Below are 23708 nucleotides of genomic sequence, written 5' to 3'. Positions count from 1 at the left end.
AACGTTTTGCTGGAGAGCCTTCCTCTAGGTCACAGGAGGACCCGCCCTCCTGCCCTGCTCCTTTGGGTTGTCTCTGTTTTCCAGGATTGGGATTCAGGCCTCATCCTGCTCCAGTAGCCTGTTAGGTGGACTTGGGTGGTGTCGCTAGGGGGCCATCACCTATGGTGGTGTTTCCAAGGGACATGTGTTTTGAACCCAAACCACCTACTAAACCAACTTAATGAAACAACTCATTGTAAGCGATGGTACTGTTTACCTTCTGTGAGAAAAGCTCTCTTAGGAAGAGGTGTTAATTCCTTTGGTTTAAAACTTATTCCTTGAGGCCAATAAGCACGTGAAAAGATGTTCAACATCACTAGTCAGGGAAATGCAAATCAAAACCACAATGAGATACCACTTCATACCCATTAGGATGGCAATTTTCAAAAAATTGAAAATGACAGTTGTTGACAAGGATGTGAAGAAATTGGTATGCTTGTGCCTTGTTGGTGGGAATGTAAATAGTGCAGTCATTGTGGAAAACAGAATGGCAGTTCCTCAAAAAATTAAGCATAGACTTGCCACCTGATCCAGCAATCCTACTTTGAGTATATACCTCAAAGAATTGAAAGCAAGGAGTCAAATAGATATTTGCACACCCATGTTCATAGCAGCAAATAATGATTTGTAATAGCCAAAATGTGGAAGGAACGCAAGTGTCCATCAATGGATGAACAGTTAAACAAAATGTGCTACAGATAAACAGTGGAATATTATGCAGCCTTAAAAAGGAAGGAGATTCTGACACATGCTATAACATGGATGAACCTTGAGAATACGTTAAGTGAAATAAGCCAGTCACAAGAAAACAAATACTGTATGATTCCACTTATATGAGGTCCCTAGAGTTGTCACATTCACAGAGGTAGAAAGTAGAATAGTGTTTACCAGGGACTAGAGGGTTGGGGGGAATTGGGAGTTAGTGTCTAAGGGGTACAGGGTTTTAGTTTTCAAGAAGAAAAGAGTTCTGTGGATGGATGGTGGTGATAGTATCAACAATGTGAATGTATTTAATGCCACTGAACTGTACGCTGGAAAATGGTTAAAATGGTAAATTTTGTGTTTATATTTTAAAGAAAAACAAAAACCCACCTTATTTCTTGATTGGTTCAACTGTGAGTGTATACCATGTGGGACAGGGGAGGAGACAAATTTAAGACGACCAACCCCTGCCTGTGGTGGCCACAGTTGGGGAGCCAGGCCAAGGGTATTGCAGGTGCCATGGGGACACAGCAGAGGACGTGCGAGGTCAGGGAGGGCCTCACCAAAAACGTAGATCTGAGCTGAGTCACCAGGGATGGGTTTGTTTTCCATAATGAGACAGTATCGCAGATAATGCTTTCCTTTCAGGGAAAGCAAGTCAGGAGTCAGACTCTCATGCCATCTAGTCACAAATGAAATTTATTGCTAATCAGCCATGTGACGTGTAATTGCTTTTTCATTTTCTTAGTTTTCCAGAAGAGAGATTTGTTTACATATTTGGTTCTCTCACTGATTATACTGGAAGTCTTTCATTTGTTTTGACAGCTCAATTTTTTATCGCACACTGACTCCCGTGTTACATAGGGAGCCCTGAAGGAAAGGGACTGACCTCTGCAAACAAGAACGGAAGGCTCTCAAAAGTAGGAAAAAGCCAGAGCCTTCACTTTACAGAAGAGGCAGCTGGGGCCTGGAGAGATGTGTTGCCTGAGGGCACAGGACATGTGCTGTGTGTCGAAGGCCAGGTCTACCTGTCTGCCATTCCAGCAGATACTCTCTGGGGCCGGTTCTTGGTACTACCTTGTCATCCTCTAGTTTAACCAGGGGTCAGGGCTCAGGCCTGGACCTGCTGGATTCCAGCATGACTGGGAGGGAGCCAAGCCTTTCTGGTTGCGAGAGGAGTTTTTTCCACCCTCTTTGGAGGAACAGCTCTTCTTAGTCTGGGCCCTGTGGGAGGAAGCTCTCTGCTGGCACTTCCTCCAGGTCTGGAAGTCAGACTGGCATTTTCCCTGCATCTTGGAAGCAAGCCCAAGTGACCACTCTTGTCTTCCCCTGGACAGGAAGTATTGTCACATGACAAAAAGGAGGCGTGCCCCTTCCATGGGTTGGTGATACAGCTTACAGAGCTATAGGGTGTCTGCGCCATCAGCTCAGGCTGCTATAACAAATTACTGCAGACAGGGTGGTTTAAACAATGCACATTTATTTCTCACAGTTCTGGAGGCTAGAAGTCCAAGATCAAGGTGCTGGTGCAGATCCGACGTCTGGTGAGGGCCACTTCCTGGTTTGCAGATGGCCGTCTTGTTGCGTCCTCTCAGGGTGCAGAGAGAGAGAGGAGAGAGCACGTTTTGGTCTCTTTCTCTTCTTATGAGGACACACATCCCATCATGGGGCTCCACCCTGATGACCTCATCTAAACCCAGTCACCTCCCCAAGGCCCCACTTCCTGATGCCATCCTTCTGGGGGTTAGGGCTTCAGCACATGAGTTTGGGGGGACACAAACATGCAGCTCTCAATGATGGAGCGATGTGCTGCAGCTGAGGCTTCTCAAAACCAGGACTCTATGGATAAGTTCTTGGCCAATTTTCAGAGCGGGTAACAGCTGAATTTTGAAAAATGAAATGGAATCCAGTACCTAAAAGTATACATTTTCAAGATGGCGCTAAGCACATTTGCCTTCTGACACTTTGGCCAAATGCTTGAAATGCATAGTTTGTCTTCTGTGCATCCTGTTGCTTTTCCTAAAGTGAAGGCTGCTTGAGAGGAGCACAATTATTGGGGAATATCATGACCCCATTTCCTCCGTTTTTGGACAAAGAAGTTGCTGCTTTTAAACTCCGCAGTAGCTACATAGAGGGGAATTAGACTCTAAGACAGCTTAACTTTTTTTTTTATTTAAAAAAAAAACTTTATTGAAATCTAATTTATATACCATAAAGTTCACTCCTTTAAAGTGTAAAATTCAGTGTTTTTTAGTATGTTAACAGACTTATGCAACCATCACCACTATCTAATTTTAGAACATTTTTATCACCCCCAAAAGAAACCCTGTAACCCTTAGCAGTCACTCCCCATTTCCCCCTCCCCTCAGCTCCTGGCAACCACTCATCTACTTTCAAGACAGCTTAACTTTTGTTTTTGAAAGCTCGATTCCTTGGTGAGCGCACACCTATTGGATGTATGGAATACAGTTCAACGGCACTCATCTTAACTTCCTCGGGGTCTATTCTGTCAACCTGACTCCATCCAGCATCAGTGGGTTGGGGGGCTGTGACGAGGACAGACGTGCTCTGCCGCGCGCTTCAGAGAGCTTGGCAGTTCTGCCTCTCTCAGCAATTCCGCAAGGCTGGGGAGGTGACTGTAATTGTTTATAAGCATTAACTGTTTACAAGTCATCCTTGCTATTTTAAACCTGACCCTGCTATTATGTTGTTTTGTTGCTGTTCACAGCTGAGTTTTGAGCTGGGTAGGATTTAATGGTGAGTCACTCCCATGACGGTAAAATCAGTATCGATCAGCCTTCCTGTTAATCCTGCGAGCAGTTTAGAGGCGAACGCGACCGTCTTAAGGCTTCTGCCGGCGAGGATCCCTGCGGAGGGTTGCTGCTTGACTGTTGGGCTTCCGTAGGACTCCGGTAGCCCCGTTATCTGCTGCGCTGAAACCTGCAAGGGGCATTTATCATGTTTCTTGGAACCTCTGCTGCCTGGAAATGGGGCATGTTTAAATGAAGGGGAGCCAAGCCCGTGGGGGGTTGTCTCCCTGAATTTCATCCCGCTACCCATCGCCGTTGGGTGGTTCAGTGAAAACGTGTCGGTTATTTGCGAGGAATTCATGGTGCGTTTCTTGCTGCCCCGGGCTCTGAATCGAAGTCTGATTTACCACTTTTTTCTTCTCTTGATCAGAAAGTTGCCCTGAGGGTCATATTTGCGTGGCTGCTGTGGGTCCTTATGGACTGATGGGCAGAGAAAGGTTGAGGGTTAACTACCTGGGCAGAGTGTGATGAGGGCAGGACATAGCAGGAGCACTGGGACCTTCCTCTTCTTGGCTCTGGGAATTTAGGCCACCGACTCCCATGAGGGCAGTGGGCAAAGCGCTGACAGCCACCTTCCCTCAGTCCTCTCAGCGGCCTTGCCAGGTAGTGTGGGAACTGAGGGGCGTCTGCCCAGGGCTGTGCAGCCAGCTCGGTGTCCGGCTTTGAGTCCTGAGCGTGGCTGCCTAGGCTGGCCACCTGGCGAGGAAACTGCACAGTGCACTGAGGGTCGTTCTAGCTCCTGACAGGGGTAGTGGGTTGTGTTCACTTATTTTGGCTTTCTGTCTGATGCCAGGCCTGCCAAGGGCGCACGTGAGGGCATGGGCTGAGAACGCCATTAGGTTTCAGCTACAGTGAGCAGCAGACTGGAAGGGTTTGGGGTTGCTTTTATTGCAGAGCACCTGGGGCAGACAGGAGATCAGGGGCCCAAGGGATGCTGAGCTGAGCTGAGCTGAGCGAATCTGGTTTTGTAGGAGTGGAAGAGACCAACTGGAGTGTCTGGATGTTCAGGGATGTGCTGGAGGTAGATAGGTGTGTGAAATGCAGCCGCTGCCTGAAGAAGAGCTCTCAGCGTGGTTGGGAAGATAAGGTGTGCACAGTGGCTGGGGTAGGACCTGACGCTTTTAGGAATAAGAACAGAATGAGTAGGCTGGGAAAGGGCTATGGAAACTGCCGAAGAGATACTGGTGCCCAGAGATCCTGGAGGCCTCATTGAGGAGGTGCTTGGAGGATCAAAAGGACAAGCACAGTGTGGAATGGGGTTTAAGAAAGGCTGGAGAGGAAGGTGTGTTGAGGTAGTAGTCGGGGGACGGTCTGGGGGCACATTGGGACTGGTTTTAGGGGTCCTCACAGGGCTAAGGATGTGGTTGTTCCTGAGGGAAAAAGAGTTCATTGGAGACTGATTCTCTCATTTGTACTAAGTTAAAGCAACACCTTGGAGGCTACTGGTCTTTGTGGAATAAACCAGAACCTTTCCAGGGAGGTGGGGATGAATGTCTAGTGGAGGAGATGGAGAGAAAGCTGATGCCTGGGGTCCTGTATGGCACCTGCCTCGAGGATGTGAGGCGTTGTCACTCTGCACATTCTGGTTGTATTTGCCTGTATTTGATTAAGGCAGATTCACTTATGGGGATGCCAGAAAAAGGCCTCCCAAAATATCACATCTGACGGGAGTAAGGAGAAATGACTTGATAGGCATACCTCATTTTATAGCGCTTCACTTTATTGTGCTTCACAGATACTGGTTTTTTTTTTTTTTTGAGGAAGATTAGCCCTGAGCTAACATCTGCTCCCAATCCTCCTCTTTTTGCTGAGGAAGACTAGCCCTCAGCTCACATCCGTGCCCATCTTCCTCTACTTTATATGTGGGACGCTTACCACAGCATGGCTTGCCAAGCGGTACCATGTCCGCACCCGGGATCCCAACCGGCGAACCCCGGGCCGCTGAAGCAGAACATGCGAACTTAACTGCTACGCCACAGGGCCGGCCCCACAGGTACTGTGATTTTTACAAGACCCTCCACCAGCAAAAAGATTACAACTCGCTGAAGGCTTAGATGATGTTTAGCATTTTTTAGCAATAAAATATTGCTTAATTAAAGTATTTACTTTTTTTAGACATACTGCACATTTAATAGACTACAGGATAGTGTAAACATGACTTTTATATGCACTGGGCAACCCAAAAATTCGTGTAAGTTGCTTTATTGCGGTACATATTCACTTTATTGCAGTGGTCTGGAACCGAACCCACAATGTCTCCAAGGTATGCCTGTATTTTCTTCTTTGCTTTCCACCTCAGATCAACATGTTTTTAAGTCTGTCATCTAGTAGAACCTGCTAGTAGAGGTGGTATGTTTGATTTCTATAGAAAATAATTGGAAATATTTTACAAGGTCTGGTAGCTTTCTGGTGTTCGTATTATTAGGACTTTGGAACAGGACTAAGTTTCTGATTGAGTTGTTACTCTTTTGGAAGGAGGATGACGGTGCACTCTTTTCCCCTGATCAGCGTAATAAACTCCTGTGTCTCGCATTGATGCAAATACAGGCTTTGCGGAGAGTGAGCCTGCACTGTTCCTAGAGCTCCCTTTGAAACAGGTGAGCTAAAATGTGAGCATGTCCCTCTCAAACCTGGGTGTCTGAAAGGGTTCATGTAGTTTTGTTGCATGGGCTTTTGAGTACTCTGACTTAGCAAAATTTATCAGGTAGAGTCTTTCCTTAAAACAAAAGTGGCCATTGTTTTTAATCAACTGTAGGGTGTCTTGAGATGTGAAATATTTATAGTCTATTGCAGGTTCAAGATTGGCAAGGAACGAGGAGGCTGAAGCATGGGGCAGGCTCTGTCTGTGCACACCATGAGCTCTCACCCCCTTCTCCTTAGCAGCATCATAGACAAAAACCCATTTGTAGACAGTGAGTTCCCACTGAGCCTTTAATTATGGGGGCAAGGTATGCCAGTTGGGGCATGAAGCCAGAGGCTGGGGGCTTACTTACTGGTTAATTTTCCCTGCCCTTTTCTCTCTCAAGTCTCAGCTCTTTTAAGATTCAGAAAATAATGCAAAATGCCTAAGATTTCTGAAATTCCTGGCCCTGGTGACTTGACTACATAAAAGAGCCAGGATTTTCAGGCTGGCCATTTCAGCATCAGCCATTTCCCACTTCCTGATTCATAGCTTCCAGGATTTGTAATGCCTGTAGACTTTTTTTCTCTCTCTCTCTCTCTCATTTAAAAGCAGCCATTGAAAGAAAAAATAAATAGCAAAATCCCCATTCCAGAAGTTCTACTTCCTGTTGTTGTACTATTGAGCTCTGAAAAATAGCTTTGCAAGTTGAGGCTCTTGTTGGGGCTATTGCAAAGGAATTCTTCAGATCTTTTTGTTTGGACAGGCTGTCTGAAGGCGATAAGTTAACAGAACTTTAGTTTAATCAGCACAGAAGTGCATAGGCTAAATTTTAGAGTCTTTCTTATCTTTATGGTGTATATATGAATATAATCCTAGCAACAGTGAGTTGGGGCACACAGACATTTTCAACAATGCCCATTGTTTCCCTCATAAATTAATGTTTATTTCTAAAAGACTTATTCAGGTACAAATTATACTTTGTGAATATAAAAGAAGTGGAAATATTTATGATTTCTCTAACAAGGGAGAAAGATCCAAAGTGATCAAGAAAATGATGGAATGTCAGACTTCTCATTTTCCCACCAAACCTTTTCGTTAAATAAACGTGTGGATCAGCAAAAGTGTCTCAGGTTCAGATGCTTGCGTGCTAGGAATTTTGTTCCTCCTACTTGAAAATTCTGCTGTAGTTTGTGATAAAAGTCATAATGTTTTGAGTAATACAGAAGGCTTTTTAGCTTTAAGGAATGATGTCTTGGCCATTCAAGGGGTCCTGATTGAGTTAACTAATTCTTGTCCCAGAATGATTTCATCTGTGGTGACTGGATTTTTTCCCCCCCAATCCAGGTGCCTAAAACTTTTAAGCACGATATCTAGTGATACTTGATCTGGGACTTCTTAAGGATTAGCAGATATTTCTGGGTGGAATTCCTAATGTCCAGCTTCCGTTGTATAGAGCAATAATTGTTCTTTGAAGGTGCCAGGCTGCAGTGTTAGCTAGGAGCATGTTCAAATGCTATTGCCTACTTTCTCTGGAGTTATCGTGGGTCCATTTGGGGGGCACGTGATTTTACACAATATGGTTAATTAACATTAATTAACCAAACTGTGTAAACAGTGGGACAGCCTTCCTTCTAGGGGACCCTTTCTGGAGATCATAAATAGGAGGCATATCTTTCTGTTTTGTCTTCCCTCAACTGCCCTTCCAGTGGAGAAATAACAGCTGTCTTAACTAGGTTTTGGAGGTTCTCTCAATAAAAATTAGAAAAAAATACTCAGATCCTTGGGTGGGACTTTCTAGTTTGTTTGTTTTAAATCAGAAAGACCGTTAACTCTTAGTAGCCATACAAATCATCTGCGGAAACCTCGTGTTTGTAGCAAATGAGGTGGTGACCGCTGGGTCCTCCCTGCAGGGTACATGCTCTGCAATTACGGCTGGACACTCCTGGCCTCACCTTTGGCTGATGGAGACGTCTTTCCTGTTTCTGCTGATGGCATAGAGTTCTTGGAGTTGGGTGCTCTGAATTAGCAGATGGCAACTGCTTTTTAAGGCTGCTGTTCATTCTGCGAAATAGTTGACGTGCAAATGCCTGATAAGCACCTGCTCTGCTTGGGGCTCTGCTAATTAGTTTTGTATTTTGCATATTTGAGGCCAGCGTCTTTTTCTCTCTGGAAATCTAGCGAGCTTCCTTTCCTCCTCATCCAGCAAACTTTGTGTTGTGGTGCAGTTTTTCTCAAAAATACTTGTAAAAACTGTGGTGCTGTGTTCCTCTTGTCTAGTGAAGGCTGTCTCGAGGCCTTAGACAAGTTTAATGGGCAGAGTGAGTCAATGGTGGTCTCTGAATGTCGAAAGTTAATGCTGTCTATAGATTTTAGCACTCTGTATATTTAAAAGTAATGATAAATTCTCAGCTTTTGGGGAGAGTGGATTTTAGACATACTTTAAAATTATTACTATAAAATGAATCTGATTCTTGCATTGAAGCAGGATTTGTTATTAAATCATAATTGTGCATGCCCAAATCACAAAACTGTAGTCATGATTGCTTTAATTTAAGGTTTTGGGGAAACTGTAAGGTCCGTGAAAGTAAGAACCGTGTTCACTCTTGGGTCCATGGTCCCTGGCACATGGCAGCTATTCTGTAAATGTAAAGTAAAGGAATAGAGATCCAGAGAGTTCTAAGATCATGGTCAAGATCACAACCCAAACAAAGCTTCCTGCCTTCTTTCCTGGGCTCCCAGTAGATCTCATTGGGCCCTGTATACGAGGCCTAAAGAGAGGATTCAGATAGCTGTAAGCACTGATTCAACAATCGTCTGTACGTATGGCAATATAAGAGTTTCACATATTTGACCTGTTTAAAGATAATGTGCTGCTATGATGAACAATGAACCTTTAATTAGGGACAAATTTGCCTGCCACCTTATACTACAATGATTACGTTTATTGCTTTTTTCAAATTATGATAGTAATAAATGGCTATTAAGGGAAAATTAGAAAACATCATTAGGGAAAAAGGAAAATAAAAATCATCTTTAGTCAGTCAATCTAGAGATAACCATCATTAATATTTTGTTGTATTTTCCTGAGGTCTTTTTTTTTTCCTTTGAACTTATACCTATATGTATACCTGTATGTATTTTTTTAAAAAAATGGGTGTTACATTATATACACTGTTTTTTATCCTCATTTTCCCCACTTACAATCACATTGTGAATTTTTGTCTGTTACATTACATTTTTATCATCTGGAAGATGGTCTTTCATGGAATGATTCTAAAATTAAAATTAAAATTTAAGCATTTTATAATTTTTACCATTAAAAATGTGATACTGAAATTTCACGTTATAAACTGTAATGACCTCAATAAAAAATAAAATAAATAAAATAATGTGATAAAATCATTGTTGTTGTTTTTGTTTTAAAGATTGGCACCTGAGCTAACAACTGTTGCCAATCTTTTTTCTTTTTTTTCTGCTTTATCTCCCCAAATCCACCCCCCCCCCCCACCCCGTACATAGTTGTATATATCTTGGTTGCAGGTCCTTCTAGTTGTGGCGAAAATCATTGTTGATGTGCTACTCTGATTATTTCTTTGGCTTAGATTCCTAAAAGTTGAAAGTATGGAATACTGGGAATGTTTTTGTGTGCATACTTTTTTGTTTTGTTCTGTTGGTGAGGAACATTGGCCCTGAGCTAACATCTGTTGCCAATCTTCCTGTTTTTTTGCTTGAGGAAAATTGACCCTGGGCTAACATCTGTGCCAGTCTTCCTCTATTTTGTGTGTGGGATGCTGCCACAACATGGTCTGATGATCGGAGTGTAGGTCTGTGCCTGGAATCCAAACCTGTGAACCCTGGGCCACCAAAATGGAGTGCGCAAACTTAACCGCTATGCTACCGGGCTGGCCCAAGTGTGCATACTTTTGATCTTAGATAAATGTTGCTGAATTGCTTTCCAGAAAACTCCTAGTGTAAGCTTTACCAGTATTGAATGCCAAATCGAGCCTTGCAATTTGAGCATTTATAAAACTTTGTCTCACTGTTTTAATTTCCTTTTTTAAAATTATTGACGGGATCTTCATTTTTCTTTTTTTCCCATTTTTCGCTTGGGTTATTTATCAGTGCACTCTTACAGGTTTGTGTGGACCTTTCTATTATAAAGATGTTTACCCTGTGCTCTCTGTGTTGCACATGTTTCTCCTTGTTTGCTTTTTGTTTTTTTACTTGCTGAGATATACAGTTATTTCATTTTAATATAGAATAGCAGCCTCTTCATTATGGTTTTTAATCCTTTTGCTTAGGAAGCTTACACCACCCATGTCAAAATAGGTTAAATTTAATCGTGCCTATTGACTCCTAGTTTATGTTTCGTCTTTTTCTTTTAATTCTTTTAATGCTTCTAAGATTTATTTTGTATTTAAATAAAGTGAGATACCTCCCCCTGTTGATTATTCAGTTTTCCCAGCGTAATCCTGTTTTATCTTTTTCTTCATTGAATTATCTAATATATTTTATATTATAGGATTTATTTTAAAACTGTATTTTCCCACTGATTTGCATGCCGTTTGTGGTAAAGTCATGTTATCTTAACACATTGTAGCTTCCTTATACATGTTATCATCGTCTAGGAAGAATCTCCACTCGGTTAAAAATTTTTGAAAAAGCATTCTTCCAGGTGAAGTTTTACATGTACGTGTTTTGTTTTTGCTTTTGCAAGTTGTCTTCACCACTCTCCTAAAAAATTAAAAAATCCGTTGGATTTTGATTGTGATTATTAATAAATCAATTTGGCAGAAAATAACATTTCCAAGTATTTGACCTCATTCAGGGACATTTCATGGCTGTTCATTTATTCAACTTCTGTTTTTCTAGTAAGAAATCACAGAAGGTTGTAGTGGTCTTATTCTTTTCTTTTTGGGTTATTTCTAGGTAATTAACGCTTTTTTTTAGTAACATGGAAGGACTCTTTGTTCCTCATTTTATCTTTTAACTGATTATTGCTTGCGTGTGAGGAAAGCGATGGCATTTTGTGTGTTTATCTTGTATCTACCCAATTCATTGATTGCCCTTGTTATAATTTTTCAGTTGATTCTCCTGAGTATTTTATGCAAAGAATCATTGATAACCGATAAGAATAATCTGGTCTCCATTTTCCCAGTACTTATACTTTTTCACTGTGTTGCAGGTATGTGTCAGTTAGGAATATAAATGGCTACAAGAAGAGGAAACATGCCTAAAAAAGGCTAAAGCAGGCAGGGGCTGATTTTTTTTTTTCAGTTCAGACAGTCTAGAGGGAAGCAGTCTCTGGCCACTGCAGTGTGTTCAAAGAGGGCGTGGAGGACTAGACCCCTGGCTTCTGTTTCTCCATCCATCCATGTGGCTTTCATCCTCATGGTCACAAGATGGCCTGTGCCTCCAGGCATCACATCTGTGTTTCAGATAGGAAGAAGGAGGAAGGGATAAAGGCAAAGGGCAAAAGGGCGGAATGACATGCCAGCAAGCCCTGCTCAGCCAACTGCCTTTCCCTTTCACGGCCAGAGCTGAGTCACATGGCCACCTCTGGATAGAAGGTGGGGGCTGGCTGGTGGGCCTGCCATCAGGGTTGGGTCAGCCAAGCAGCATTGGCTGCAGGGTCTTGTTGCATTGTCTCGTACATCCAGAATAGTATTAAATGCTGATTATGGGCATATTTGTCTTTTTTGGCTTATATTAATGGTAATGCCTCTGATATTCCTCAATATGTAGGATATCTTTTGGTTTAAGAAAGGTTTTCATCATGTTGAAGAATTATCTGTCTAGTTTTCATGGGTGACTTATTAGGATGGGTGTTGAATGTCATCAGATGTCATTTTGACATTCATTTAGATTCAGATGTTGTTGTTGTTATACCTATTACTGTGATGGGGGAATAGATTGATTGCCTCCTAGTAATGCTTCCTCAAATTCCTGGGATAGTCAAATAGTCTTATTTTTGGTTGTGGTGGGTGACTGTTTAAATTCCTAATTAAATTTGGTTTGCTAATATTGCATGTAGAATTTTTCGTCTCTAATTTTAAGTGAGATAATCTTATGGTTCTCTTTATATACTATCTTTTCCATATTTTGCTATTAGGTTTATGCTAGCTTTGTAAAATGAATTAATGACTTTCCTTTTTACCTTCTTCTCTGTAACAGTTTATATAGTGTGGCCATAAACTTCCTTTGAAAGTTCGAAAGAACTCACTTGTTAAGCAGTTGGAGGCTGACACTTTTAAAAATGGATGCTTCTGTGACAACTGTAAAAAATTCTTCCACGGGTATTGGTCTCTTCCAGATTTCTGTTTTTTAGAATCAATTTCGGTAAGTTAAAAGTTCTAGCAAATCAGTTTCATCACATTAAAAATTATAGCTCAGTTGTCTGTAGTATTTTCTTTACAGTGTTATTTCTTTGATATCTATTTTCTCATTTCTATTTCTAGTTGCTTTTCCCTTTTATTTTTGATTAGACCTACCAGAGCTTTCTTGTCTTGTGCCTCCCTCCTTCTTTCCCTCAAAGAACCAAAATTAGTTCCTTCCTCCTTTAAGCTTCCATACGCTTTGCGTGTGTTAGGATTCCATCTCTTCACAGGTCCAGTTTGCTGATAGATTGGAAACTCCTTGAGGGCAGGTACTGTGTCTCCTTTCTGTCTGCACCGTAGTTGACACATGACACACCCCTGGTGGTTTAATTCTTGCTTCCCTGCCTATGTCTTTGCATCCACCATCAGTTGTTACTATAGTTATTGGGAGGTTTTTAGGGACTGCAATCTGTGCAATGGGTGTTGCATTGACTTGGGGGCTTTATGGAGAGGAAGATGCTTGCATATTTGGGTTCATCCCAAGGGATAGCCTCTGGATAAACCTCCAAGTTAGGTGGTAGTGTGATTTGCTGGCTATTTGAGGAGCCCCAGAAGGTGGCTTAGATGGTCTCACATGGTTCCTGGCTGCAGAGGTGGAAGCCGAGTTGGGACGCTGTCACCCTGGGTAATGTTATATATGAGAGATGGCTCAGGTCCTCTCAGGGGCTCTGCTCCAACCTCAGGGCTATTCTTGGAGGTGCTATGAGATGCCCTTCACCTCCGTGGAGAGTCTTGCCCCCTGTATTAGTAAAAATCAGTCTGGCCCTAAATGGGATTAATTTGAAAATTCTGTTCATGTCTCTGCTTTAGCCCTGTATCAGGACAAGATTTGATTGTAAGGTCTTTCTCTGATGTCATCTGATTTACTGTTTGGTATATGTCACGACGAGGAGATTGTCATTGTTCAGCATGAGTGAGGTGGGGCAGAAGAATGCCATGATTTCTGTTGCATCCTGTGAAATCAACTTGGACTTTTGGAGTCCTTGTATTCTTTCTTTAGAGCGATGAAGGGCATGGGGGGATGTGTGGAGCAGGCCTGCATCATGGAAATCTGCAAGTGCCTCCCTCTGTCATTTGGTCATAGGAAACGTTCAGTGGTGATCTTGTTTGACATGATGTTGAGTAACTTCCATCTCCCAAATAATACCAGGACTCTGGTCTACAAAGGTGGTCTGAGTTCTCTTCCAGGAGGGGCTGGGAACATTCCAGGAGAAAGACCACCTCCCTTAGGTTTGCTTACGGTATTCCTGTTGGGTGAGCTAGTGTTCCATTTAGGGCCCAAGAAGTCTGACCTTCACACTGAAGAAGCATATCTGTGCTCTTGGATTATGTTTTCATGGGGAAGAGTGTCAAATGTAATTGTAAGAGGAGTCTTTTTCTTCAAGTAGTTGATTCAGAAACGTTGGAGGTTTAGTTGGAGAACTTGTCTACATTTTTACATTTTCCTTAGGGACACAGAAACTAATGTTTTTCTCTAGGTGGCTTTTGAAATTTATTTTTAATGTCTTATTTGGGTCTCAGGTGCAATAAGTACATATACTTACCTTTTCTTGCCATGCATTTTACTCAAAGTAGGCTCTTGGGCAGTGCTTCTCATCTCAGAGTTGGTGAACCTCTAGCTGCTGGTATAGCTGCCAGTTGTATGCTCTGGGGTCTGTACTGACCACATGGTGCTGGGGTGATTGGCTTATCTCTCTCTCTCCCCTTTTATTCTAGGGGTTCTTTAAGAGCAGGAAGCATGTTCTTTGTTTCCCCAGGGCACATAGTAGGTAGGTGATCATTAAAACAGGTGGAATTGGGTTGACATTACAAGGGTTTTAGAGGAGATGTGATGAGTTTGGGTGTGTGACCTAGACAGGAGATAAAGTGCCTTTTCAAGGATACGCCTCAGCAATTCCTCAGGTGATCTGGCTGTTTATTTTAGGATTCAAAAAGTAAAGGGTTCTGTTTAGCAGACCAAGTCCTTCACAATCTGATGCTATCCAGTTCTGTTGAATGTCCCTCATCGTCCTTGATTGGGGCTGTTCCCACTCAGAAGGCAGGGAGTTGCTGGCAAGCCCCTGGGTTTTGCAAAGGGATGTGTGCTTGTGTGGGCACTGCCCAGCTGGGTTACAACTTGTTTACTGCCCTTGGTTTTTAAGAGATGAGGTAATCCTAGCTCAGCTTAGGTTAGTACACAACGGTTGTGTTTGTTGAGGAAATCACTGTCTATTGAAGTTTTTAAGATGTTAGGGATGTTACGAATTGTAGTCAAGTGGGTATCCTCTTACGTAAGTGCATCTGACAAGCCAATTTTACAAGCACATCTCATCAGTTACAGTTGGATGGCAAGGTTTATTGTTTAAAGGTTTTTTTTAAAGTAGGGAAAGGAAGCCTCTATATAGAAACCAAATCGTATCAGAGGCCAAGAAATGGCATGAAGGCATGGGTATTTAGAAATCTGGACATAATTCCTCATTCTTCTCACTCTGTTACTTCTGATCTCTGGGGCACTAAGACAGCTGTTAATTGAACTATTTGTTCAAAATATTGAGATGTAATGAAATGCGAGTGTTGTGACCACCTGGAGGCTGTGGATCCCTGGGATAGTCCTGGAGGTGGATAAGGCTGCTCTGAGCAGCATCTTTACCAGCTTGGCCTCTGAGCTGAGCCACATGCTTTTTTTGTTCATTCTCAAATGGCACTCCCCATCCCTTAGCCAGTTGTTAAATCACTTTGGATGTGTTGACAACCTCAAAAAGTCACAACTTTAAAAAATGGTTCAAATTTGAAAAAAAGACAAAGCAATGATCTCCTAGTGAGGCAGCTTCTGCCCCCAAAATAAAAGCTTCGAAGACGTAAATTCTGTGTTATAAACAACTTGTAATTTTGATCGCTTTCAGTTTTAGCTCCAGCAGCCTCTATGATAGATCTTAAATATGTTTATCACAGCTGGAAAAATGTTTTATTGTCATCCTTGTTTATCATAATATGCCACCTACTCTGGTGGTGTCTTACTGTAACTCTGCTTTCCTGTTTTATGTTTTCTAATGGGGGAGGGGTTTGCAGATGAATGTAAATGATACCTAGAAATTTAAACAGAGAAAAAAAAGCATATTCAGCCAGTGCTGTTTCCAGGTTATAGCTAGACGTCAGCTGGCAGCCTCCAAGCTGTGGTTTATTGAATAATACTTAATACTTAGCACAGCCCTCAGTGAAGATCTTTTTATGGCCTTTTCTGAATGTTTTACAAACATAACTAAAGCCTATCCAGATGAAGGCAGGGAGCTAGCTTTCTTTTTTAAAAGCAGCAAAATTTGGCCATTGGGAAGCTGCAGTTTAGAGAGTAGAAAGAGAACTGTGGTCAAGGGGAGACCCTCTGTGTGCCGGGAGGGCTTGCATGGGGTTCAGCCTTGGTAAATCTAGGCCTGCAATCCACCCAGCATTAATGTTTAGCGACTGATTTGGGGCAAATTATATAGTCCCCCTGAGCTTCGGGATGTTTTGGAAACCTTGTGAGGAGTTGAGCCCCATCCTATTTGCTCCACATATGCATTTATTTCTTCTTCCTCTTCTTATCCTCCAAACTCGAGATGGTCCCTGCATAGATTTTTTCAAAGCTTTGATTTTGCCCCGCCACTCTGCACATAATTGGGTGCCATTTGTTAACATAATATGAAAAGTGCTAATTCATTTTAAGAATATCTTAGGCCAGGTGTAATGAGGAAAGTCAGTTTTATGGGCCCAAATCATATTACAAAGCTAAATGGAAACCAGTTTTAGATTATTTTAATTTATCCATTTCTTTGTCATTCCGTCTGATGTCTACTGGACGATCGGAGTTCACTAGATTGAAAATCTGAAGATTGGTTCCTAGCATTTCAGAATTCCATTTAACTTTTCAGTTGGAGCGTTTGGCTTTTAAGAAGAATGATGCTGTGTTTGAATTCATAGTTAACGTCGCCATGATTTCCAGCACGTGAGTCGGAATGTCGGATGGTGGGCATGTGAGCCCAGCAGTGAGGTGTTGTGTTCTTTAGATCCCCCAGGAATTTCCCCCTGTGGGTTCTTGCTGGGGCTGAAACTTACAAGAGCACAGACCCCAACGTCCTGTTTGAGTTGGTTAGCATGGGGGGTTACAGCGGATCTGGGGCACTGGCTCTGCTGGTTTCCTGCAGTGCTCCGCTCCCGCTCTTCCGTATCCGGCCAGGCATCTCTTCCTCTGACCTACTGTTTGTCTGCCCAGGGCCCAGCACAACCTCTTTCCTGGGCCTCTGGGAGCAGCCCTGATTGGCTCAGACCATGTCTGTATTTGCTGTTGTTTGCCCAGGGTCTCTCTGAGACGCCTTTCGAGAGCTAAGCCCCCAAGTTGTGCCCCCAAATGACTGTTGAAGATGGGAGAAGAGTGTGCAGAAGACCAGCATGCTCCTGGTGTGCAGATCTGGGTCAGGGCTGGCAGCAGGTCCCTTCTCACACACCCCGTGCAGCCTGACCACCAAGTCTTGGGGCTGCAGCCTCTTTGGATGGTGGGGCAGCTATTGGTGCCTAAAAAGACTTTGAACTTTACTTAAAGCAGTGTCAGACAGGAGCAAGGGAGCATGCTTTTTTTCCCCCTATAATTTTAATTGTATACATAACAAAATTTACATATACATAACATACAATATACATGACATAAAATTTGCCATCTTAACCATTTTTAAGTGTAAAGGTCAGTGATATTAAATACATTCACATTTTTGTGCAACTGTCACCACCATCCATCTCTAGAACTCTTTTTATCTTGCAGAACTGAAACTCTGTACCCGTTTAACACTAACTCCCCATTTCTGCCTCCCTCCAGACCCTGGTAACCACCATTCTACCTTCTGTCTCTATGAATTTGATGACTCTAGGAGCCTCGTATAAGTGAGATCAGATACTGTTTGTCTTTTTGTTTCTGGCTTTTTCACCTAGCATAATATTTTCACGGTTCCTCGATATTTTAGCATATATCATAATTTCCTTTTTAAGGCTGAATAATATTCCATTACATGTATAGATTACATTTTGTTTAACCATTCACCCGTCAGTGAACACTTGGGTTACTTCTACCTTTTGGCTATTGTGAATAATGCTGAGATGGATATGGGTGTGCAAATATCTGTGTGAGTCCCTGCTTTCAGTTCTTTTGGGTATATACCCACAAGTGGAGTTGCTGAATTGTATGGTAATTCTATATTTAATTTTTGAGGACCCACGCTACTGTTTTCCAAAGCGGCTGCACCATTTTACATTTCCACTAACAATTTCTCCACATCCCTGTCAACGTTTGTGATTTTGTTTTGTTGTTGGTTGGTTGGCTCATGGTAGCCATCCTAATGGATATGAGGTGGTATCTTGTTGTGGTTTTGACTGAGGACACTTTGGAGTTTTAGCAAGTTTCAGTGCAGTATTTGGATTTTTTATGGTCATACATTGATGTAAAACCTGAAGGTTTTGGGAGGACAGGAGAGAGAATGTGAGAATACTAGTTTGCAGCTGATTTTGTATTTGTCATTCATTTGCCAGGTGTGGACCGAGCCCCTGTGATTCCTCAGGTCTGTGCTGGGTGGGCCCTTGTGGAAGATAGAAAATAAATGCAATGTGTCCCTGCTGCCCAGGGGCTCAGTCCAGTAGGCAAGTGAGTGTCTAAATTCCAAGGGAGATGAGTGTGGCCAGGGTCCTGTGGCAGAGCAGAGAGTGAAGGGTTGAGTCGGCACGAAGGTGAGTTTTGAAGGCCTGGCTGGCATAGAGAAGATTGGTGTTTCTATAGAAGGAGCTACTGGGAAGCATGTGTGCCTGGTGTCTTAGAGTTTGGGAATCTAAGGTGGCTCCATGGTTGTCCTTGGAGGGGGAATACCAGGAGCTGACACTGGAGGTGTTGGCACGGGTTAGATCCCAAGGGATCTTATAGGCTGTTCTAAGGAGGTTGGGTTTTATCTGGAAGGCACAGGGAGCCTTTGAAGGACTTGAAGTGGAAGAATGGGCACCATCAGATTTGCATTTTAGAAAGGCTGTCTTGGTAGGGTAGGGGGTGAATTATAGAGGATTAGACTGGAGGCCTAGTCCCCAGCTAGGTGCTGTGTGGTAACGAGGGAAGAGATGGTGGTGGCAGCAGCTGGGACTTGGCACAGATGCCACAGAAGTCCCAAAGTTATCATTGTATAACCGTTAAATTCGGACAAAGAAATAAAATTCTTAGAAGTTACTAGCAGTAGAGCTTCGTGTCTCGTTTTGCCTTTGGATTTTAGCTTTGCCATCTCTGGCCTCTGATGGAAGGTGGAAGCCACTTCTCTCTCAGCTGGAAGTAAGCTCCTTGTGCTCGCCGGCCCCTGTCTTGTGGTGTGACTTGAGTGTCTGTGGAGATGGACTACACGATGCTGCTCGGCTGGAGATTTCTGCTTGTGCACCTGCGGCGGGTGCTGTGTGTCTGTGGTTTGCGGCGTGAGACGGAGGCTGTTGGACAGGGTGTTGGGTCCTGGTGGTGGAGAGCTTCTGTGTGCTTGCTTGATGTTTAAAGGAGGACAGGGTGGCTGCCGACCGGGCTTCCCAGAGTGTTCTCTGGCAGGCTAAACGTGGATTCTTGTTTCATGAGTAGACTGCCGGATTCTGAATTGTGGATTCCAGCCCTGGCCCGAGTTCACAGTGACCAGTAGCACAGTGCTCTCACTCCCGTTCACTGCACAGACTGTTACCTGGGTGTGTTACATTGCTTCTGTTTCATGTATGTGCCATTGTGTCGCTGTGGCACGTGTGGGAATGACATGATAACTCTTTTTTGGGGTGTCAAGGCTAACCTCTGCTGGATGTGCTGCGTGTTTTCTAGAAACATCTCGGCAGCTTGAGACCGGGGCTGCTTTTCCACCCTGCCACTAGCTAGTGGGGGAATTTTGTGGAAGTCCTCTAACCTCTCTAGACCTCAGTTTATTCATCTGTAAAATTGTATTATAGATGCTGAAGGCTCAAGAGGTATTATAGATAATTAGTGATCTGTGACTCTAGTTATTTGGAGAAAGGGCCTAGCTTTTATCATACTGTCTGAGAGACCCAGGACCTAAAAAAGAAACCGTGATTAATCTTGGAGGCTCCATTTTAACCCATCGTGCTTCCACTCATCAGCATCTGCATCTGGATGGCCCCTCCCCGGCCTGATGGTTCACCATTTCTTCCCTCCTCTGTGCAGTGGGAGGCGACTTTGCCTTGCCCAGCTGTTAATATCACGTAAGCGGAAGCTCAACCAGTGTTGGCAAAATTAAATCGCTCCGAAAAAAATCAATGTTAGTGAAATTAAGTCACTTGATCTTAAAAGCAGTATGGAATAGCAGTTTTTCATATTCATTGAGCTGTTTCCTCCCTCTAGATATCTTACAGTACTTTGTTTGGTTTTGATGTCATTTTCAAGGAGAAGCAGCTTTGCAGGAGGTTTTTAGACAGCTCAGCTGGGGACTCAGGGGTTTGTCATAGGTTGATTAATCAGAAGGTATTAATCCAAAGTATCGGCCTCTATTTACTCCAGGAGGAAACCTTATATCATTTAAAGATGATTCAGAAAGCACGTTAGGATCTTCCCATACTTGCCTGCCATTATGAGTATCAGTTACCAGGTTCCTGTAGCTCTGCCAGGATGCTGCAGTGGAGAGCAGTGTCGATACCCAACAGACCCTGTTGCACAGAGAGATTCTGTTACCAGTGGTCCAGCTAACATGTGAGTGAGGGCTGGGGGCCGCCTCCGAGGGCATTCCTTGCTCAAGCTCTGTTCTCACCCCCCACGACCACTAGGCTGTGGCAGAGGAGGAGGGTATGGCCCTAGAAACAGAATCACAAATTGTTTGTTTGCTCCTTCGGGTGTGGTTTGGGGCCAAGGAGATGGAGCAAGTAAGGAATGAACTGTGAAGATTTATTGTCATTTTGATGATGATGATTATAAAAAAGACATGCTTCTGGTGAAACACTTAAATGACGGTGAGGAGCAAAAGCACCGAGTCCCCCTACTTTTCTCTCCTCAGGCTCTTCCTCCTTACATCCTCCTTCCCAAAGGTCAGCTTGGCAGATGCTCAGTATGCATCACAAACGTGTCATGTCCTGGGTATTTTTTAAACATAAATGTGCAATTTGTGGTTTTTCAACGTAACATATCTTGGATTTTTTTCCTGTAGCAGAGTGATCTACTTTGTTTGTCAAATGGTTTTGAGTGTACAAATAATACATGAATGTATGCTCCTTGTGAAAATTAAAATGACACAGAATCACAGTGGAGGTGTTAGCTTTAACCACTCCCCTGCCGCCAGAGGTAACCTCTGCTCACGGCTCAGCGTGTTCCCTTCCAAGCATTTCTGGTGTGTGTGTATACACCTGTACAAACCAGGGAGCGCGGGGGTGCCGGGGGTGGGGGTGGGGGGCCGGCAGGTGGGGAGGGCAAGCAGCCACAGAGCAATATGGATAGTTTTTTAAAAAAACATAAATAGGATTCCTGTTGTCCTGAGTCTCTCTTTTTAAAATAACCTTTTCTATTAGAATAGTTTTAGATTTACAGAAAAGTTGCCATGACAGTTCCTATATACTCCTTAACAGCTCCCCCTGTTAACATCCTACATCTCCGTGGTACATTTGCTACAGCTAAGGAACCAGCATTACTACATGACTGTTAAGTAACCACGCTTGACACTATTTGGATTTTACTGGTGTTTTCCCAGTGCTGTTTTTCTGTCCCAGGATTCTGTGTTACATTCATTCTGTGTGTCTCCGCCTCCTCTGGTCTGTGATTGTTTCTCAGACTTCCCTTGTCCTTGGTGACTGACAATTTTGAGGAGCGCTGGTCAGGTTTTATGCAGAGTGTCCCTAAATTTGGGTTTGTCTGATGATTTTCCTACGGTGAGACTGGGATCATGGGTTTTGGGTGGAAAGACCCCAGAGGTGAAGTGCCTTCTCTCATAGCCCATCCAGGGAATGTACTGTCACCACGACTTATCCCTGTGATATTAACCTTGACCATGTGGCTGACATGGCATGCATGGGGCTTCTCTATGGTAAAGGACTTAAAAAAGTCACCTACGTATTGATATCTCTGTTCTTTTTAATTGCTCTGTATTGATCACTGTCAGGAGACCTTGCTTCTTCTTTAAAAGATGGACATTTAGGTTGTTTGCTGGTTTTTATTTTATTCTGTGGAATACTTTCACATTTATCTGTTTGCCCCACCTGTGTGAGAGATGGATGGGTCTCTAGAAGAGGAGTCACTGGGTCAAAGGTTATGGGCATTTGAATTTTTGGACCAATGTGGCTCTCCAAAATGACTGTAAATGTGCCATTTACACTTTGCCCCATGTCCTCACTCAAGCCTGGTGTTACTAGATTTGTAACTTTTTGCTAATCTGATAAATTAAAAATGTTTTAGCTTGCATTCCTCTAACCATGACGAGTGTGTTGACGATGCCCTAGAAACCATAATGTCGATGGAGAACTGGACTCTCCACTAACATTTGATAACCATCCAGTTGGTACCAAGCTCTGATATAAATATAGACAAAATAGGAATCTGTTCTGAAGTAATCAGAGCCTTTAGCTAAAAACTCTCTTTCCTGCAACACCTACCTGAGATGTTTTCCTTGGTCTCAGGCCCCAGCATTTAAAATGGAAAGTACTCAATCCACGTTACCCCGAGTGTGTTGTTTTCCATCTAATACATCAGTGAGAGCTCCTACCTAATGGTATGGGGATTTTAATGGGGACAGGGAGCAGCACATCTTGTCCCGAGTACTAGGGCATCCAGTGTGAGGCAGGCCTGGGTGGGATGCAGGAGTGTTGAGCAGTGTGAGAACCCTGTTTCTTAGTCTCCAGGGTCATTACATTTTGCTAAGGCTTTGTCCCATGTCCCCTGTCTCTTTTCCCCGAGGCATTGACCTAGAGAGCATGGAGGGGCTGGAGAGCATGTGCAGTGTGTTCCCTACCCCTTGGCCTGGGCGGAAGAGCAGGCCCACCCCCCTGCCTCCAGCCCTGCTGCCTGAGCCCGCGTGAGCACTCTTTTCTTACTGTCCCCTGACTTCCTGCCCACAGCTACAGCCGCAGTGCTGTGACCGGGAGACCCGTTAAGCCTCAAAGGCTGGGTCCAGGATGAGCAGAAGGCAGCAGGCTTAGAGGTGATGTTGGCCATGGGCAGGTGAGCGTTGACCTTGCTTGTGAGTGGTGCCACCTGCATGTGGGGGGACAGGATTTACCACCCTGGTGTGGGGGCTTGAGGCTTTCGTTTAGGCTTTTGTCTCCTTTGCAGAGCAAGTTCATTTTAATCCCCTACTTTGAGCTTGGTTCCATGGCAGGTCCTTGAGAAGGCTGGTCCATCTAGCACCTGAGCATGGCTGCTGTCCAGCAGGCCGAGCCTCCAGCTGCAGAATGTGGAGAACACTGAGAACGCGGCCCTCGGTTCTCTGGGGCCCGCAGCTCCCCCAGCGCCCGCACTGACAACAGAGGCCTGCCTTGTTGGAGCGCCACTGAGCTGGGCTGCTTCACCTCCCAGGGGCTTGTTTGTTCCCTGATGGAATGATCATCTGTTTTCTGTGTTTCCCTGCTGTCTAGGGTAGAATTCTTCAAGGCTTCACCAATATTATCCAAAAGAGGGGAAATGAGAGAAACTTTCGATTCTCTCCAAGTGCCTGGGGTGGGGCTGCCCAGCAGCACCTGTCTCGTTTCTGGTTACCATTTGGAAATGTGTCTGTTTTCTAGTACCAAGGAGAGCTTGAATTTATCCTGTTGCACTTAATTGCCACACTTTTATGTATCCAGGCTTTTTTAGCATAATTATTTTTGTCTACACAGTGTACTGTGCTGCTGACTTTTAAGCAGATTAACACAGAATGTGCTGGGATGTATGGGTGCAGGGAAATTGAACTGGAGGATTCTCAGAGGGGTGACCCACTGCATCATTTGTTCATGGGCACCAGTTCCATGCCAGACTCTTGAATCGTCTGCGACAGTCCATCAAGTGGGCATGCCTGTCACTCCTTCACCAATGAGAATGAGCCTGCAGCAGGCTCCAGGAAGCTGGTTGTACTACTGTGTGGCTCTGTGAACATCTGCTACCTTGCTGGAGGGAGTGGTGGTAGCAGCCTGGCTTTCCTGCCATTCGTTAGGGCCTCAGTCTGCAGTGCTCTCCCAGCCCCAGCA

The 23708-nt window shown here is 43.8% G+C and overlaps 1 protein-coding gene across 2 annotated transcripts in view; it reads left to right on the top strand.

The window, feature by feature from the left end:
• IGF1R (insulin like growth factor 1 receptor) overlaps positions 1-23708 on the top strand; it is a 290959-nt gene that overhangs the window by 14685 nt on the left and 252566 nt on the right. Inside the window, exon 1 of one of the 2 annotated variants that reach the window (XM_070267776.1) lies at positions 3588-3853. The exons of the other annotated variant lie outside the window; for it this stretch is intronic. The gene's annotated coding sequence lies outside the window, so the exon portion shown is untranslated. Of the gene's footprint in view, positions 1-3587; positions 3854-23708 lie in introns of those variants that run through there. 2 annotated transcript variants of the gene reach the window in all.

This window comes from Equus caballus, chromosome 1, assembly GCF_041296265.1.
Source record: "Equus caballus isolate H_3958 breed thoroughbred chromosome 1, TB-T2T, whole genome shotgun sequence".
Taxonomy (NCBI): Eukaryota; Metazoa; Chordata; class Mammalia; order Perissodactyla; family Equidae; genus Equus; species Equus caballus.
The sequence above is the reverse complement of the archived record's forward strand: the minus strand, read 5'-3'. Positions and strand labels throughout refer to the sequence as shown.